Genomic DNA, 17,946 nt, shown 5'->3' with positions numbered 1-17,946 from the left:
GCACACCCACCCCAGATTTCAAAAGATACCTTTCGGATGTCGAAAAAGTAGCTGAAGTTTTTAACACAGAAACATGTGTCCTTTGGGGAAAGCTGAGGACTGAGGCCTCTACATTAGGGGTGCAGAACCAATGGCCCTCATTTGCTCCCATCAGCCCCAGCCAGCAGGGCCAGTGGTTGGGGACAGGGCTGGATTTAGGTATGATGAGGCCCTAAGCTACTGAAGGTAATGGGGCCCTTTATATGTCCAGCTGTCCTTTGTCAACAACAAATTGTTGCTGGTTTTTGTGTTGAATATATGCGTGGGGGCCCATGACTTACATCATAGGAGCCTACACAACACAAAACACGGTTGCTGTATGTAGCTTTTATTTTATTTGTTTTTATCTTATATTTTGGAAATGTACATCCAGGTTTTTCTCCCTTTAATTTTTTTGGGGCCCCCAAGAGAGTGGGGCCCTAAGCTATAGCTTGTTTAGCTTATACGTAAATCCGGCACTGGTTGGGGACAATGGGAGCTGGAGTCCAGCAACATCTGGAGGGACACAGGTTCTTCCTGCTCTGTATTTTGGCATTGCGGCTTACTCTACATCCTCGAGAACTGTAGACACTCAAAAACACTTTGAGCTCAACTTTTGCAGGAGAATTCAGGGGAGCAATTGCTGTACCAAAAGCTAAAACTCACCATAATATTATAGCAAGTTTGTTTTCCACTCCCCTACCCTGTGCTGATTCAGTGAAAACTTGCAGCACTTGTTGAGCCTGAATGCTAAGTCGGTGTTTAAAAATTAAGGCAGGCAGACAAACTGATTTTTGCTGCTGAAAAAAGCTTTTTTTCCTGAGTTGCATACATTACACATTGCTTTTTTATTTTTACAGTATTTACTTAATAATAATAATAATAATTTATTATTTATATGCCACCCATCTGACAGGGCTGTCTCCAGATGTCTTCTAAAAGTCAGATAGTTGCTTATTTTGTTGGCATTTGATGGGAGGGCATTCCACAGCGTGGGCGCCACTCCCGAGAAGGCCCTCTGCCTGGTTCCCTGTAACCTTCACACTATACCCTTGAAACAGTTATGGTTTCCTCCAAAGATTCCTGGGAGATGTAGTTGGTTAAGGGTGCTGAGAGCTTTTAAAAAGACCCCTATTCCTCACACAGAGCTACAATTCTTGGAGTGGTTTGACCATTCTTCTTCACAGGGAATTGTAGCTCTGGGAGGGGAAATCAGGTGTCATCTAACAATTCTTAGAGCCAGTGTGGTGTAGTGGTTAAGAGCAGTAGACTCGTAATCTTGTGAACCGGGTTCGCGTCTCCGCTCCTCCACATGCAGCTGCTGGGAGACCTTGGGCTAGTCATACTTCTTGAGGTCTCTAAGCCCCACTCACCTCACAGAGTGTTTGTTGTGGGGGAGGAAGGGGAAGGAGATTGTTAGCAGCTGTGAGACTCCTTAGGGTAGTGATAAAGGGGGATATCAAAACCAAACTACTATTCTTCTCAGCACCAGTGAATATCCCTGGGGGTACTCAAAGGTACGCAGTAGTGCAAGCTTCCCCCAAAAAATTTTTTAAAATTGTGGCCCTTACTGTAACAATTTCACAGTGAGTACTAGCATCTTTTCTTTCTAAGCACTGCTCAGCACCCTTCAACTACAGCTCACATAACTATTTGGCAGAAGGCACGACTGTTTAAAGCGGCATCTTAGTGCTTGAAATGTATGGTGTAAATATGGCCCCGACTTCCTCCAGGTTGTTTGTTTCTTCAAGGCTCTGATCTCCCTGGAGGGACAACCCGCGCAGCTCCTGCCTTGCCCCGCTGTTGTGCAAGCTGCCAAGGTGCAAGGTGTATTCACGTGTCTTGCCATGATCTCCTGTCAGGAGAAACCGGGAGATAAGTCACGCCTTCCGTTTTGCCGCCTGCTGCTCCTTGTCCCACGTGCGTTTCTGGTGGCAGACGAGCCTTCCCTGCTGCGCCACGGGTGACACTGCCCAGCCTCGCTTGGTGGGAAACACGTGCAAACTGAAACTCCGTTCCCACATGCGCGTTCCCTCCTCGAAACCTTCCCGCGCGTGTTGGGCTCCGATCCTCGCAGGGCAATCAGGCGCGCCCCCGATCCTCCCCCAACACACCCACCCCCTGACCCACGTGGCGGAGGATCGGCGCGCTTTTGCGCAGCGCGCCCGCAGCCGCGCTTCTCCTCCCCCTTCTCTGCCCGGACTCCCGATCCCTTCGCCAACTTGGAGGGCGGGGGGGGGGCATTGACATGCAAATCCAGCCGGCGGGAGCCAATCGGGACGGGATTACCGCCCGAGGAGGGATTACCTGGGAGGAGGGAGGGAGGACTGGCCGAGCCGAGCAGCCGCGCGATCGAGTTGCCTCCCCTCCCCGCAGACCCGTCGAGGGCGCGAGCCGAGGTCCGCCCTCCTTCCCCTCCGTCCCTCCCCGGGGGCAAGGCCTGGCTCTGCGGCGTCGAGCACCTCCGCCTTCTCTCCCCGCCTCCTGCCGCCAAGCCCCCTCCCCTTTCCGCGGCTCCAGCCCGGGCAGAAGAAGCGATGCGGCGGCGGCGGCGTCTGCTGCGCGCTCCGAGGGCGCGCCGAGCCGGGAGCTGCTGAGGCGCTGCGCCGGCTATTGTTGCAGGCGCCGGGGGCTCCTCTCTCGCTCTCCCCCTCCTCGCGGGGTGATGCCGGGGAAGCCGTTGAACTTGGGCGGCTGCTGACAGGAGGCGGCCCATGTGCAGCCCTCGGGGACCGGCACGCCGACGGGCCCCGGCCGGCCGGAGCGGTAAGTGGCTGCGCCGCCGCCGGGGCTGGGCTGGTTAGGGACGCGGCTCCCGCTGGAGCTGGAGGAGGGGAGGGAGAAAGGGAGAGGAGGAGGAGGAGGAAAAAGCCGCTTCCCTCTCTCCATCGCTCCTCCTTTCCCTTCGCGCGGGTCCCTTCCTCCTTCACTCTTTTTCTCCCTCGCTCCTTCACCTTCTCGCCCATCTTTTCTGCCTCCCCCTCTCCACGCTCCCTCCATTCCTCTCTCTCTCTCTCAGCACAGTTTCTTCCTTCCCTCCTTTTTAACTTTCGCTTTTCCTTCTTTCTTCCCGCATTCCTTTCATTTTTAAAAAATGGGGGCGGCGGCGCCCCTCTCTCATTTGAACAGGATTTAGAATGCAATGCGTGGCAAAGGGAAGGACTTGGGGCATTTTAGTTGTGTTTGTGCGCACGTGTGTATTTTGCATTTTTGGTTTTTTTTATTATAAAAATATCTCTGGTAGAAATACTTTCCAAGAAACACTTTTTCTTCCGCCACAGTGAGCGAGGGAGAGGAATGCACCTTGCTAGGCTGAGTGATTCATCATACCCCGAGCGTCTTGCGGGCATGGCTTCTTTGCTTTCATGTGCAGGGATAATAAATCAGACATATAAACCTGTAGAGGTCCTTAGAGTTTCCAACGCCGGTGAATTGCTAGCAGATGAGAGTGAAATTCTATCGGATTTCTCTTGGAGGCTTCATCAAAGCACCCTTTTTTGGGTGGGGGGGAAGGGAAGCAATTCAAACTGCCCACCCTGCTAATGTAAATGTGGGTCAAGTTGACAAATGGCCTTTTAATTATTGGTTTTTAAAGGTGTATATTTAATTAGAGGACACAGATTGAATGTATACCATACCCCATATTTTTTTTTGCAGTCCATTTGCAACTGATGCAATAATGACAGCATTAAAAAAAAAAAAAGCAAGCCAGAGGAATGCATTTAATTAGCTAGGGGTTGTCATCCTGCTGCTGCTAAAAGGGCAACGAGGCTTCATTTCTGCAAGAGAGGCCAGGAGATCATTTTCTGGGGTGGGGGATGTAGGTTAGGAAAGAGTTTTGTTAGTGATTCACTGGCTAGCATGCCTGCAGCAAGTGGCAGAGGCAGTGCAGAGAACTGGAGAGTTTAAAGGGGCCCTGTGGGTCATCTAGTCCAACCCTCATTTTGGGGGAGGGCCTGGATAATAGGAGGGGTGTGGGGGACTGAACGTTGCACAAGGTGAGGTCTGTGGTGCTGTCTCCCTAGATCACTGGAGGGAAAACCGCAGGAAAGCACAAGGAGACTGTAAAAGAAAAAAGAGGAAAGATACCACCCTCTCACTTAGAGTGGTGGGCTGTGATATGGGAGACTGGTTGAAAACTCTGTTCATTTATGAGGTATGGGAATAGCAGTAGATCTCTGCCTGATCTACCTCGCAAGGCGGTCCAGGGGATGAAGAATCCCAGCCCACGCAAAGTGAGGCACTTACAAATTGCACGGATTCAGATAAGAGTTATGCAGCTATCCAAACTCAGAGTAAGACCCATTGAATACAATGTACCGTATTTTTCGCTCTATAAGAAAGACGCACCAGACCACAAGACGCACCTAGTTTTTGGAGGAGGAAAACTAGAATAAAAATATTCTGAATCCCAGAAGCCAGAACAGCAAGAGGGATCGCTTCACAGTGAAAGCAGCAATCCCTCTTGCTGTTCTGGCTTCTGGGATAGCTGCTCAGTCTGCGTCTCCATAAGACGCACACACATTTCCCCTTACTTTTTAGGAGGGAAAAAGTGGGTCTTAAAGAGCAAAAATACGGTAGTTTATTCATGAATAGACTTGATTAGAATTGCAGCAGCAAGCACAGCGCCACCTCCCCCAACTTGCTGAACCACTTGAAGTTTGCTAAAATGTGCATATTGCTGAAATGCTTTCTTAGCCTGATTTGTCCATTCCTTGAAATAGGTCACTGTTAACATTTTACAGGGGGGAAACTGAGGCTTTGTTTTGGCCAAAACCCATCTAGTGAATTTGTGGCTGAGTAGCTAATGTGACGCAGGTGGCGCTGTGGGTTAAAGCCTCAGCGCCTAGGACTTGCCGATCGAAAGGTCGGCGGTTCGAATCCCTGCGGCGGGGTGCGCTCCCGCTGCTCGGTCCCAGCGCCTGCCAACCTAGCAGTTCGAAAGCACCCTCGGGTGCAAGTAGATAAATAGGGACTGCTTACCAGCGGGAAGGTAAACGGCGTTTCCGTGTGCGGCTCTGGCTCGCCAGAGCAGCGATGTCACGCTGGCCACGTGACCCGGAAGTGTCTCGGGACAGCGCTGGCCTCTGGCCTCTTGAGTGAGATGGGCGCACAACCCCAGAGTCTGTCAAGACTGGCCCGTACGGGCAGGGGTACCTTTACCTTTACCTTTAGCTAATGTGAAGTCTGATCTCCCAGTTCCAAGTTCAACGGTCTGACAGTTTGTAATGGGAGTGTATCAAAGTGTTTTGGGATTGATTTCAAGAGATTTCTTCCCGATAGGAAGTTCTATGTTGTTTTTACTGTCCATGTTAGGACATCTCTCTGCTTCCACCGTCCCCTTTCCTGGTCTCCCACCCTTGCCATCCATACAGCGTACAGCCTTCAGCCTGCAGGTTGTCCACCTCTGAATTAAGCCTGAAAACAGCAAACTCTGTTGCAATTAATGTGTCATCTGCCTACTGAAAGCTTTACAACAGGTGTTGTGGGGGGAGAACCCCAGAACTGGGATCTGAATGCGGCCCTCCATGCCTCTCTGCCTGGCCCTTGGAACATTCCCTTAGGCGACACCATTCTCTGGTTTGCTTTGCAGCCCATGGATCTGGCTGGATTCTATGATTCTATGTGCCCTTGAAGTTATAAGGACTTGCTTGTCTGGATGGAGGCTAGAGAGAGATGCAAGTGTGTGTGTGTGTGTGTGTGTGTGTGTGTGTGTGTGTGTGTAGAAGCCTGCTAGACAAAGATAATGTTTATATTGGTTGCTCTGCCCACTTTTGCCAATAGCCCAGCCCACTTCAGAAGCTCATTGAGAAGGGGATGTGGCTCTAGGGCCAAATGAGTTTCTCCAACCCTGGTTTACAAGCTTGTTCAATCTGTTTATGCCATTTTTCTGATCTCCCATGTTTGTCAGAATTGAAAATCTCTGTTCACAGCAATGCACAGTGGTACCTCGGTTTTCAAATGCAATCCCTTCCGGAAGACCGTTCAACTTCCAAAACGAAAACCACAAACTCCATACGGAAGCCTCAAAAATGTACGGAAAACTCAAACAGGAAGTTCAACTTCCAAGGCGCGTTTGAAAACGGAAGCATATACTTCCGGGTTTTTGGTGTTCAAAAACCAAAATGTTTGGCTTCCAAGACGCTCAAAAACCGAGGTACCACTGTATCATGGAGAACTGTAGAAGAATAGCCAATGCTCTTGAAGAGAAGTGTGGGTACTGTTTCTGGTTGTGTATACACATTATTTTGACACTGTGTTTGATACTAAACATTATTTTGGTGCTACACTTTACTGAAATGCTTAAAGGTTCCTTTGATTGTCATTGACTCTTCCTGTCACCCTTGCCATCGTCTTCTACTTCCTTTGAGAGCCACTGTTTTAAGGTCTCTGGCAGCCATCTTTGCCATCAGCTGCTACTTGACATCAGTTTATCTGGCAGCGTTGGGGAGCCAGCTCAAGACCCTTCTAAATGCAGGGCATGCGCTCAGCCACTGAGTTCCTGCACTGTTCCTTTCTTGCTTCTTGCCAAATATTCCGATTTTCCACAAACTCCAGCCTGGCTAGCAGAGCAAATTAATGCAATTTAGGCAAATTAGTTCGATTTAAATAAATGTAAACATAGGTTTTGGATTTCCTTGGTGCACACTGGGTTCGCGCACACACAGTGTGCACACAACGGCCTGCAATTGTTTTAACAAGGGCTGTGCGGGGGAAGAATGTCGAGATTAAGCTTTTAATTAAAATACTTTCCAGTGGATTTGCACATGAAAGGCTGGCTAATGAGATACAGTTTTGCTCAGATGTGATTGAATACCTTTCCTTTTGTTTCCCCTGACATTTCCTCCTTTTGATTCATTTAGATGACTCTGTTAGTTGCAAATGTCTGTGTCGTGATTACAGTAAGCACTTGTCATAATCTACAAATTTTCTAATATTTCAACCCACTGGGGAGAGAGGGGGTGGAGTGTGTTTGTGTGCGAGTGTGAAATGAGGGAGTTGCCACTCCAATCTGTTTGGACTGATGGGATGTTTCTCCCAAGTAGCAAACCTACAGAGGGTGCTAGCTATGCCAGGAAAAGAAGCATTTTTTAGGAGGGTGACGGAGATCATGGACTACAACATGGTTCTGGGAGCACAAAGAGGAGGCTGCAGCTAATGTTTTGGGCAGGGACAGGAGGTGGGAAGATGCCTAGGAAGGAGAAGGTGCTTCAACAGGTTAGGAGGGAAGGCAGGAAAGAGTTCCCAAATGCCGAATGTGTGCATTATATTTTGTGTCTGCATTTGTAAATTTGTAAATCAGCCTCTATACCCATGGTTCCCAACATGGGGCACACACGGGGGGGGGGGGGCAATTAGATTTTTAAAGGGGGCAATTTGAGAATGTGTTATTAGCAGTGAATTTTATGCATTCCTTATGGTTCTAGGGGCCTCGTATACTGAATATAAATACAGTGGTACCTCAGGTTACATATGCTTCAGGTTACATACGCTTCAGGTTACAGACTCCGCTAACCCAGAAATAGTGCTTCAGGTTAATAACTTTGCTTCAAGATGAGAACTGGCTGGTGGCACACAGCTTCTCCCCCCCCCCCCATGTATTGGACAACCCCAGTTTTTTGACGTGGTTTTTGAGTAAAAAAAAACTCATCAGATACATGGAAAAATATATAAAAAAATTCCTTCCAGTAGCACCTTAAAGACCTTCTTCAGGTATCTGAAGAAGTGTGCATGCACACGAAAGCTCATACCAAGAACTAACTTAGTTGGTCTTTAAGGTGCTACTGGAAGGAATATTTTTTGTTTTGACTATGGCAGACCAACACGGCTACCTATCTGTAAAAGGAAAAATATGGTGTAATATATATACAGACACACACGCGCACGCACGCACACACACACACACACACACACACACTTTCATGGATGCCATGTTCTTTGGAAACTTGTTTAGACCAAGTTCTTGGCCTTTTAGGCTTCCTCCACGAAAATAGGAGTTCACTTTTTGAATAATGAGAATTACCGTATTTTTCGCTCTATAAGATGCACCAGACCATAAGACGCACCTGGTTTTTGGAGGAGGAAAACAAGAAAGAAAATATTCTGAATCTCAGAAGCCAGAACAACAAGAGGGATTGCTGCACAGTGAAAGCAGCGATCCCTCTTGCTGCTCTGGCTTCTGGGATAGCTGCGCAGCCTGCATTCGCTCCATAAAACGCAAACACATTTCCCCTTACTTTTTAGGAGGAAAGAAGTGAGTCTCATAGAGCAAAAAATACGGTATATGTCTTGTGGAGGGGGCATCAGGATTTTAGATTTTAGAGATGCTTAGGTAGGGCATGGCCAAAAAAAGGTTGGGAACCACTGCTCTACATATATACAGCCATACCTTGGAAGCTGAACGCCTTGCAAGTTGAACGTTATGGCTCCCGAACGCCGCAAAACCGGAAGTCAGTGTTCTGGTTTGTGAACGTTCTTTGAAAGCTGAACATCCAACATGGCTTCTGCGGCTTCCAATTGAGTTCAGGGAGCTCCTGCAGCCAATCGGACGCTGCGCCTTGGTTCTCGAATGTTTTCAGAAGTCGAATGGACTTCCAGAACAGATTCCATTCGACAACCAAGGTATTAGTGTACTGGGAAGCTTGTCCCAATGCAGCTGATGGAGTTTAGTAAGATTGCATATAGGATTCAGCCTTTGTTATTGTGGGTTGGTGAAACTTGAATATAAACTGCTGCCTGAAGTTATTGAGGGCCTTGTGTATCATTAGAAAGACCTGAAGGTTATTGTGCTCATAAATGCTACAATTGGCTTTTCAACAGGATAAGGAGAAGTAGCAATTTTTGTTTTGGCAACTTTGTCTTTCCTTGATTGTCATGGTGTTTGCTGCCCTGGGCTCCTTCGGGAGGAAGGACGGGATATGAATTCAATAAACAAACATCCCATTATATGTCTTTCCTTCCCCACTCTATTTTAACTAGAGCTGTCAACTTGCAAGTTTTTCGTTTATTATTTTATGTCTGTGTACCCCAGCTTCGGGGTGACTGACAATAAAGCTGAACAAACACTCAAAAAAGCCCACGAGAATTAAAAAAAAACCCAGCATTATAAAAGACCTTTAAAATCTTCCTTCGAACTAATTTATCAATTATCTACTAGGTTAAATCGAAATAATCTGGTTGATTCCAAAAGCTTGGCAAAGGTTCCCTTTTGAGAAACTGAAAGGGACTGTGAGTTCTCAAGCAATCTTTTTTTTAAAATCATTTTTATTGAATTTCCAATAAAAACAGCCAATCAACATATCCACATCATAATGTTGTTTTAATGTTGTTAGCCGCCCTGAGCCCGGCTTCGGCTGGGGAGGGCGGGATATAAATAAAATTTATTATTATTATTATAATCCAATTTTAAAAAACTAAAATAAAACAAAAACCAAATTACAGTCCAAATTGCTAATTATTAATTTTTCTGGGCTCCCCATAGTCTGGACCTCTGAAGAATATCTCCAATATCTTCGTTCCTGCAAGTTCTCAAGTAATCTAATAAACCAAGGATGCGGATCCTCATGCTCACCTGGCCAACAGGGTTCTCCACAGCCACACATCTTCCCCAGCTTTCCTTTGCACCCTCCATGAGTGTCTTTGCAAGTACTCTGGTGATGCCTCTTGTTTGCCTGGGTGGGGGGTAGATAGGGGGTTGTGTGATGTGTAGAACTGAGCCTACTGTAGAACAAAGCTAAAATGTGGCTTCATTGCTCCAACTTCTTTTTCTCTGGCCCTGCCTACCACTTGCATGTGGCCCCTGGAAGGGTAGCCTAGAGAAAGGAATGGTTCCCCCCCCCCCATAGCTGTCAACTTACAGATTTGAAAATAAGGGGCCAGCAGCCTCGAAAATAAGGGATCAGCAGCCAAAATAAGGGATTTCCCAAGCACAGGTATGTTCAACTTCTGAGCCCCTCCAAGCCAAAGGCAGAAAGCCCAGCTAGCAGCCAAATGAAGCCTCAAGCGGTGGTTCCCACAGCACAGCAACCCGGCAAAGGGGATGCAGCAAGGAAAACCACTGTCACCTCTCCGCTGGGAAGCGCTGAGCAAAGGCGAGTCCCCAGGCAACGCGGCCGATTTGATCAGCACAAGTCATGCAAGCTCCACCCCCCAGTCGTTCTTAGACTCCTTATTGGGTGAGCAATGCAGCCAAGCAACACAGTTGGAGCCTCCCTCCTCCCTGGCTGGCAGGGAGGGAGCGAGAGGAGCTGCTTCCTTTGAAACCCGGGAAATTTAAGGGACATCATCAATAAGGGACAGCAGCGGGACACGGCGCTGGGATAAGGGACTTTCCCGCCAAATAAGGGACGGTTGACAGCTATGGTCCCCCCACCCCCACCCCAGCTGAAAAGGGCTCCCCACCATTGTGATAAACACAAGCTTCTGCTCATGGACCTGCTTTGCACAATACTGCCACTAAGGCAAACCAAGTCTTTGCAGCATGATGCTGCGATTTTCCCTCGCTGCTTTCGGCTTAGTGATGGTTTGGGGAACCCAGGCCAACCCCTTAGACCTGTTTGTTCCTGCTTGTTCCTTTGCTTTCCTGCCCTGCTCACTATGTCTTGCTCTGCTGGGATTTTGGCTTTTGCCTCAATCTTGTTTTCCCGGGTTGTTGTCTCCTGCTAGTTGAGACGTATTGCACTACCTCAATATTTGGGGACTTTTTACCCTCGGCCTGCCTGGAGCCACCCCACGTCCTGAACTGGTTATCTGGATTTGGTGGAGTCTTACCCCATCTCACTGGGGCCCTGATCTAGCAAAACGAATAAATAAAACCCGGATCCAACCTGCAGAGCAGCCCAGGTAGTTTACAAAGAGCTTTAGCATCTTAAGTGGCTTAGCGGAGTTTAGGGTCTTGTTCCTGTCAGTGTTTCGCAGGGCAGCTGCTAATTAATGAGTCCTGGTCATCTTCCCCGTGTCCACCCTGAGTCTCTCCTTGCAGGCTTTGCCTCTCACTTTATTAAGAAACTGGCCTTGCTCTTTTACTAGAAATAAACACTGACAGTGATGGCTGCTTAATAGGATTTGGCTGGCAGGTTGCAATGAGGGGGAAGGGTTTTAAGTGCAGTTGGCAGCTATGAGGGATGAGAAAGTTTGAAAAGAAGCCAAGCAAGAAGTGTGATCCTTCTCTGTCCTCGACTACCATGCCCAACTTACTTTGCAGGCGTATTCTCCACAACAAGGGAAGACTAGCAGAAGGGGGGCAGATGAAGGTAATGGACTATATGGAATTGGCGGAAATGACCGGCAGAATTCGAGACCAGGGAGAAGAGTCAGTGGAGGAAGATTGGAAGAAATTTAAAGACTATTTACAGAGATATTGTAAAATTAAGGAATTTAGAATAATGTTAGATTGGAACTAAGTGGTTTCTAGCTGTGGTGGCTTAAAAGAATATGAAAAAATCGGTTTATATAAGTAAAAATCTAAGATTGTAATAATTGAAGAATAAGATCTGGGTAGCAAAAAGAGGGAAAGAAATTGTTGAATTAATAATTTGATTTGGAATACAAAAAAGGGTGGTATGAGGAGGTCCGAGAAACAAGTAAATGAAAAATAAGGAGATGAAAAGATTGACTGTTTTAAACAATTTTTGTTGGATATTTTTTCTTTTTTCTGTTTTTTTCTTTTTTGTAATGTAAAATCCTTAATAAAAATTATTATAAAAAAAAAGACTAGCAGAAGGGGGGGCACCTTATATACAGAGCCGTCTTTCCCATTGATCTTAGTGGTTTGTTGCGCCAGGGTGCTGGCCTCTCAGGGGCGCCCTAGTGAGTGGGGGAGCTGCGCGGCTTTGGCAGCAGCCTCCCCTTTCCCTGCTTGCCCACCAGCTGCGCCCCGCCAACTTTATGGCTGGCAGGCATGCTGCTTCCTTCCCAAGCCTTCACAGGAGTAGAGCGATCCCTGCAGAGGCCTCTGTATCCGCTAAAGACGGCCCTGCTCCCGGTCGTTGTCCTCCTCCGGTGTTATGTACTGAGTTGAATAGGATCCAAACTGCAGCAGTCTGATTGGTCCTAGAACAATAGGCTCCAAATGGCAGCAGTCTGATTGGTCCCAGAACAATGCAGCAGTAGGATTGGTCAGCAGGAACCACCCAATCATGCTCCAGATGGAAGTGAATCCACAACCTGATTGGCTTACAGTAGAATTCCGGAATTAGCCAATCATGTGCAGCCCATTGTGTAAATAATGTACCATATTTTTCGCTCTATAAGACGCACCAGACCACAAGACGCGCCTAGTTTTTGGAGGAGGAAAACAAGAAAAAAATATATTCTGAATCTCAGAAGCAAGAATAGCAAGAGGGATCGCTGCGCAGTGAAAGCAGCAATCCCTCTTGCTGTTCTGGCTTCTGGGATAGCTGCGCAGCCTGCATTCGCTCCATAGGACGCACACACATTTCCCCTTACTTTTTAGGAGGGGAAAAAGTGAGTCTTATAGAGCAAAAAATACGGTATATAAAGCAGATACTTTGAAGGGACTTGCATTCATTCCTCCTCACCACTATGAGCTGAATAAAGAGCATGAAATCACCTTGGACTCAGAGTATATTTCATCCTGCTTCCTGGCGAAAGGCGATGCACGGCTTTCCCGGGCACCCTGACGCCAGAAAACATGCCCACCAGCACGTTTTCCTCCTTGATCGCCGCCCCCACGCTGGCGATTGGGGCGGTGGGGGAGGCAGAGGACATTTTCCACCATCCCCTCCCTTGTTTTGGAGTTGCTGGGGGGGGGTGCTGGAGGGATCTTTGCACCATGGCACCGTATATGCTTAAGACGGCCCTGCTTATATATCTGCTTTCTGGGGTGCAGTTGGAGAACTAACATTTAGCATAAGAATGTAAGTAAAGCTTGTTGAATCAGGCCAGCGGCCCATCTTGTCCAGCATCCTGTTCTCACCGTGGCCAACCAGATGCCTGGGGGAAGCCAGCAAGCAGGATTGGAGCACAAGAGCACCCTCCTCTCCAGTGGTTTCCAGCAAATGGTATTCAGAAGCATCGCTGCCTCCAACCCTGGAGCCAGAGAATAGCCCTCATGGCTAGTAGCCTTCGATAGCTTCCTGCTGCTCCGTGAATCCGCCTAATCCTCTTTTAAAGCCATCCAAGTTGGTGGCCATCACTGCCTCCCATGGTTTAGCTATGCACTGTGTGCAGAAGTCCTTTTTTAAAAAATCGGTCCTGAATCTTCCAGCATTCAACTTCACTGAATCTGAAGGAGCGTCTCCACCCCCATCGTTCTGCCCGGACACTGAGGTCCAGCGCTGAGGGCCTTCTGGCGGTTCCCTCACTGCGAGAACCCTAGTTACAGGGAACCAGGCAGAGGGCCTTCTCGGTGGTGGCACCCGCCCTGTGGAACGCCCTCCCACCAGATGTCAAAGAGATAAACAACTACCTGACATTCAGAAGACATCTGAAGGCAGCCCTGTTTAGGGAAGCTTTTAATGTTTGATGCATTATTTTATTTTAATATTTTGTTGGAAGCTGCCCAGAGTGGCTGGGGAAGCCCAGCCAGATGGACAGGGTATAAATAATAAATTATTATTATTATTATTATTATTATTATTATTATTATTCCATGGCATCCTTGCAACATGGACAGGGATCTGGTTGCAAGCAGCTTCTAACCATCCCCCAAAATTGTTGCTATTTGACCCTGCTTGGGCAATGGATGGTAACATCCTGGCAACAGTTCAGGGGCAGGTAGTTCCATTCCTAACATTTCTGAAGCTTGCAGATGTGCGTGTGCATTGCAAGTAAGTGTTCTGCAAAGAAGCCACATGGTACAACATGGTTTGTAGAGAGCCATCAGCACACATGATGCCTAGTGGGTTTTTCAGCAGAGTTCTTACCCTCGAGGACAGTAGGAGAAAGGGGAGGCAAACTTGGGTGTGTGATGAATGTGTGAAAATGTGATTACCACCTCCCTGATTTCTGACAATGGGGAATAAAACCAAATGGGGGAGTTTTTTCACTTTTATGAGCTGTGGTCATTCTGATGAGTTGTGCTTCTTTGTCCCTTTGCTGAGAATTCTGCTAATTTTTCTTCCAATACTTTCCACTTTGCTAGAACTTGGTGGAAATTAGAACCAACAGCTCCTGCCCCTCCTTCTGTGCCTTTTAAAATTAGCCCCTTTATGTAATTCTTATAGTTACAACAACCACCTTCCTTGTAGTAAAAGGAACATGAAATTCTGCCCAACAAACCCATCTGGCTTAAGCCATTCATGCCCTGCTAGCCCAGAACGCTATACAGCAATTCATTATTTTTGAAGGGGAGTAAAGGGACAGGGCAAATTCTTAGGCTTTTCAACCTGGCAGAGCAGAACTGGGAGTTTGAGCTCCTTCTTTTGAGAAATAGGTTCCTGCATCATGGCAGCAGTAGTTAAGAAGTTCTGAGCAATTTCCCCCCTTCGGTCTGCAGAAATCAATTTTTCATAGTCTTTTTTTCCTGTATTTTGTAATTGACACTTAAGCATTTAGTATGGAAAGACAAAATCTATGATGCTAAAACTAAGGTCGGTTCAAAAAAAAAGCCACTGCTGGAATTGAAAAATGGGAATCCCATCTCTGTTTGATATGCTCATTTGCTATACCTTCTAATGCCTAGAGTTCTGTGATGGTCAGATGCAAACCTATGGACCAAGTGTTGTTGTTTAGTCGTGTCCGACTCTTTGTGACCCCATGGACCAGAGCACGCCAGGCACTCCTGTCTTCCACTGCCTCCCGCAGTTTGGTCAAACTCATACTGGTAGCTTCGAGAACACTGTCCAACCATCTCATCATCAGTCATCCCCTTCTCCTTGTGCCCTCCATCTTTCCCAACATCAGGGCCTTTTCCAGGGAGCCTTCTCTTCTCATGAGGTGGCCAGAGTATTGGAGCCTCAGCTTCAGGATCTGTCCTTCCAGTGAGCACTCAGGGCTGATTTCCTTCAGAATGGAGAGGTTTGATCTTCTTGCAGTCCATGGGACTCTCAAGAGTCTCCTCCAGCACCATAATTCAAAAGCATCAATTCTTCAGTGATCAGCCTTCTTTATGGTCCAGCTCTCACTTCCATACATCACTACTGGGAAAACCTTAGCTTTAACTATACGGACCTTTGTTGGACCAAGTAATGTAATGTATAACTTTTTTCGCACTTTTTAGAGAATGCTAGTCAGTAGAAACCGCTCTGTGTGTCATTAGCTCTGGATCCACCTTCCTGTGGTCTCTCTGGCTTCTGTCCCGCCAGTTCCAATGGCTGCCAGTCACCACTGATAACTGTAGTCCTATATAGCAATTATAGCAACACTTGATCCTTGATCCGTTTTTTATTATATTATTATCTCAGTAACTTTTTATGGCAGCCCTGCAAGTTTAGGTTGCACATTGCAAACGGGGTGGCAGGGAGGGCTAAGAGAATAATGGATTGCCTGTAGTTGCTGGATGAGTTTATAGCTGAGGTCAAACTTGCGCTGGGGGTGGGTTTTCCCCATCTGTTACTTATGCAGGATACATGCACTTCCTTCTTGTATTGTGGACCACAATCCCCATTGCACACAAAAAAAATTGCATGTGCATACAGGGTTTTCCCTTTCATACCCCCTTAGCAACCCCTCACCACCATGCAGTATTCTTTTTTAAATTAAACTTGCTTATAAAAGAATAATAATTGTAAATTTGTAAGACAAAAAATAGACAAACACAGATTTCTAAAGCTGTCAAAGAGTTAACCCAAGACATTCTTCTGTAATGAAGCATGAATCTCTGGTTGACTCCAGTTGTGTTCCTTTTGGGCCACATAAGCTACAAAACAATACAATTTGACATGAAAAGTGTTCTTTTTGGGTTGGATTCGTTCTTATTGTTGGGTTAATTTCTCCACTGAGACAACCATTCATATTTCTCTGTGCCATTCTACCATCAAATTATGATTGACTTGGTTCCAGTTTCTTGCTATAATTATGTGTTCATCTCAGACTCTGTAATGGCTGAGGATCCTTGGAGCTTTTGCTGTTTTGGAGAATACACAACACAGCGAAGTGTGTTTTAGCATGCATTTAAGCTAAAAATGGTGAGAGTCGATGAGTTGTTTTTGATTGAGGATTTCAGTAGTTGTCTCAAAAATATGTGGGTGGGTGGGGATTAAAATTAGCATGGCTTGAGATTCCTTTTGCATCCCAGAATTTAGCACTTGCCTGGGAGGAGATGGGTTAGGGGCCATTAACTTCAGGCAGCTGATAAATTTCCTCTCCTCCACACCCACCCTCGGTTAACCCCACACCAATAAAACACTCATCACCTCCAGTTTTACTGTAATTAGAGATTATGCGTATGTGAGAACCCTTGAAGAAGAGTTGTAGAGGAAAGAGTTAGATGACATCAAAGTAAAATAACCACCAGAAGAAGAAGAGTTTGGATTTGATAATGAGTTATATTATGTACATAACAACTCTGTGATCAGTCTGTAGACAAAGGGTTCCCTAGCCTAAAAAGAGAGAGAAGATTTCATGCCATCATTTAAAACTTTAAAAATAATTTCTAACATTGCAGCATCAGCTGCCAGATACATTAGTCCTTGGCACATACGCCATCCCAACTTTCTTTTTTTAGACTCAAGCTTGGCAGGGGAGCACACTGAGTCACCTTGGCAAACAATTTTAATCGCTCTTGGGTTTTGTTTCTCTTAATGCTTTCCTCTCCAGTGTTCTGCATCTCACTGAGTTTAAGGTTTGGAATATTTGTCTGGCCATTTTTAATTCCTGCAGCAGCGGCCCGCAAATAGATTGACCCACTGCTCCAAAAGCGTCAGTATATTTGGAACTCTGGGCATAGTCTTTTTTAGCAGGGAGGTAAGCCTTTCCCCTCGGACGCGGGTGGCGCTGTGGGTTAAACCACAGAGCCTAGGAATTGCCGATCAGAAGGTCGGTGGTTAGATTCCCCGCGACGGGGTAAGCTCCCGTTGCTCGGTCCCAGCCCACCTAGCAGTTCAAAAGCACATCAAAGTGCAAGTAGATAAATAGGTACCACTCCGGCGGGAAGGTAAACGCCGTTTCCGTGCGCTGCTCTGGTTCGCCAGAAGCGGCTTAGTCATGCTGGCCACATGACCCAGAAGCTGTACACCGGCTCCCTCAGCCAATAAGGCGAGATGAGCGCCGCAACCCCAGAGTCGGTCACAACTGGACCTAATGGTCAGGGATCCCTTTACCTTTACCTAAGCCTTTCCCCCACCCTATTCATCCTTCTTGACTTCTGCATTCCTGTTGCTTTGAGCATCCTTCTCACACATTTGTCACCTGCTTCTCTGCCCCTCTCCTGCCACCAAAGTCTGGGAAGGGAGGCACAAGGAGCAAATAAACAGGTATGCTAACTAGCGCCTGTCCACCCCGCCTCTCCTGTCCTTTCTACATCCATATATTTCCTAGGCTTTTGGAACGGTGGTTTCCCCCAGTTTGCTCTGCGTTTTGCTCTTCTACCAACCAAGCACACCATGTGGCGAGTGACCGTGTGTGCACAATACACATCTGTTCAGCTGCATGCAAGGAAGAGATATTCAATGTGTGTGTGTTTTAGGAGTGCCTTCCTATAAACATTTCCTGCATCTTTCCTTGTTTTATAATTTTTTATTAGTTTTTTAACATGTCATTTTCAACAATAATTAAACATACTTTTACATCTTATACAATTTTTTTGACTTCCATCAATCACATCTGAAAATTTTCCAATCTTATCACTTAATATAAATTTCTTACTTTCACTATTACATTTAAATCTCATAACTAATATCTCTAATCTTTCTGTATTTTGCAATGTTTCATATATTTCTCCTTACAAAACTTCTTGTAGTCCTACTAGCGTAATTTGTTGATTACAGTTGCTCTTCAAATAGGTGTCTCTGTTGGGAGGCAAAGCAG

At 46.6% G+C, this 17,946-nt stretch overlaps 1 protein-coding gene across 5 annotated transcripts in view; it reads left to right on the top strand.

Moving 5' to 3' along the window:
• Nucleotides 1–17,946, top strand: part of SHROOM3 (shroom family member 3) — a 208,949-nt gene that overhangs the window by 120,024 nt on the left and 70,979 nt on the right. Inside the window, exon 1 of one of the 5 annotated variants that reach the window (XM_083756228.1) lies at nt 2,538–2,784. The exons of the other annotated variants lie outside the window; for them this stretch is intronic. The gene's annotated coding sequence lies outside the window, so the exon portion shown is untranslated. Of the gene's footprint in view, nt 1–2,537; nt 2,785–17,946 lie in introns of those variants that run through there. 5 annotated transcript variants of the gene reach the window in all.

This window comes from Podarcis gaigeae, assembly GCF_964106915.1.
Source record: "Podarcis gaigeae genome assembly, chromosome: 9".
Classification (NCBI taxonomy): Eukaryota; Metazoa; Chordata; class Lepidosauria; order Squamata; family Lacertidae; genus Podarcis; species Podarcis gaigeae.
This window is presented reverse-complemented; position numbering and strand designations above follow the sequence as displayed.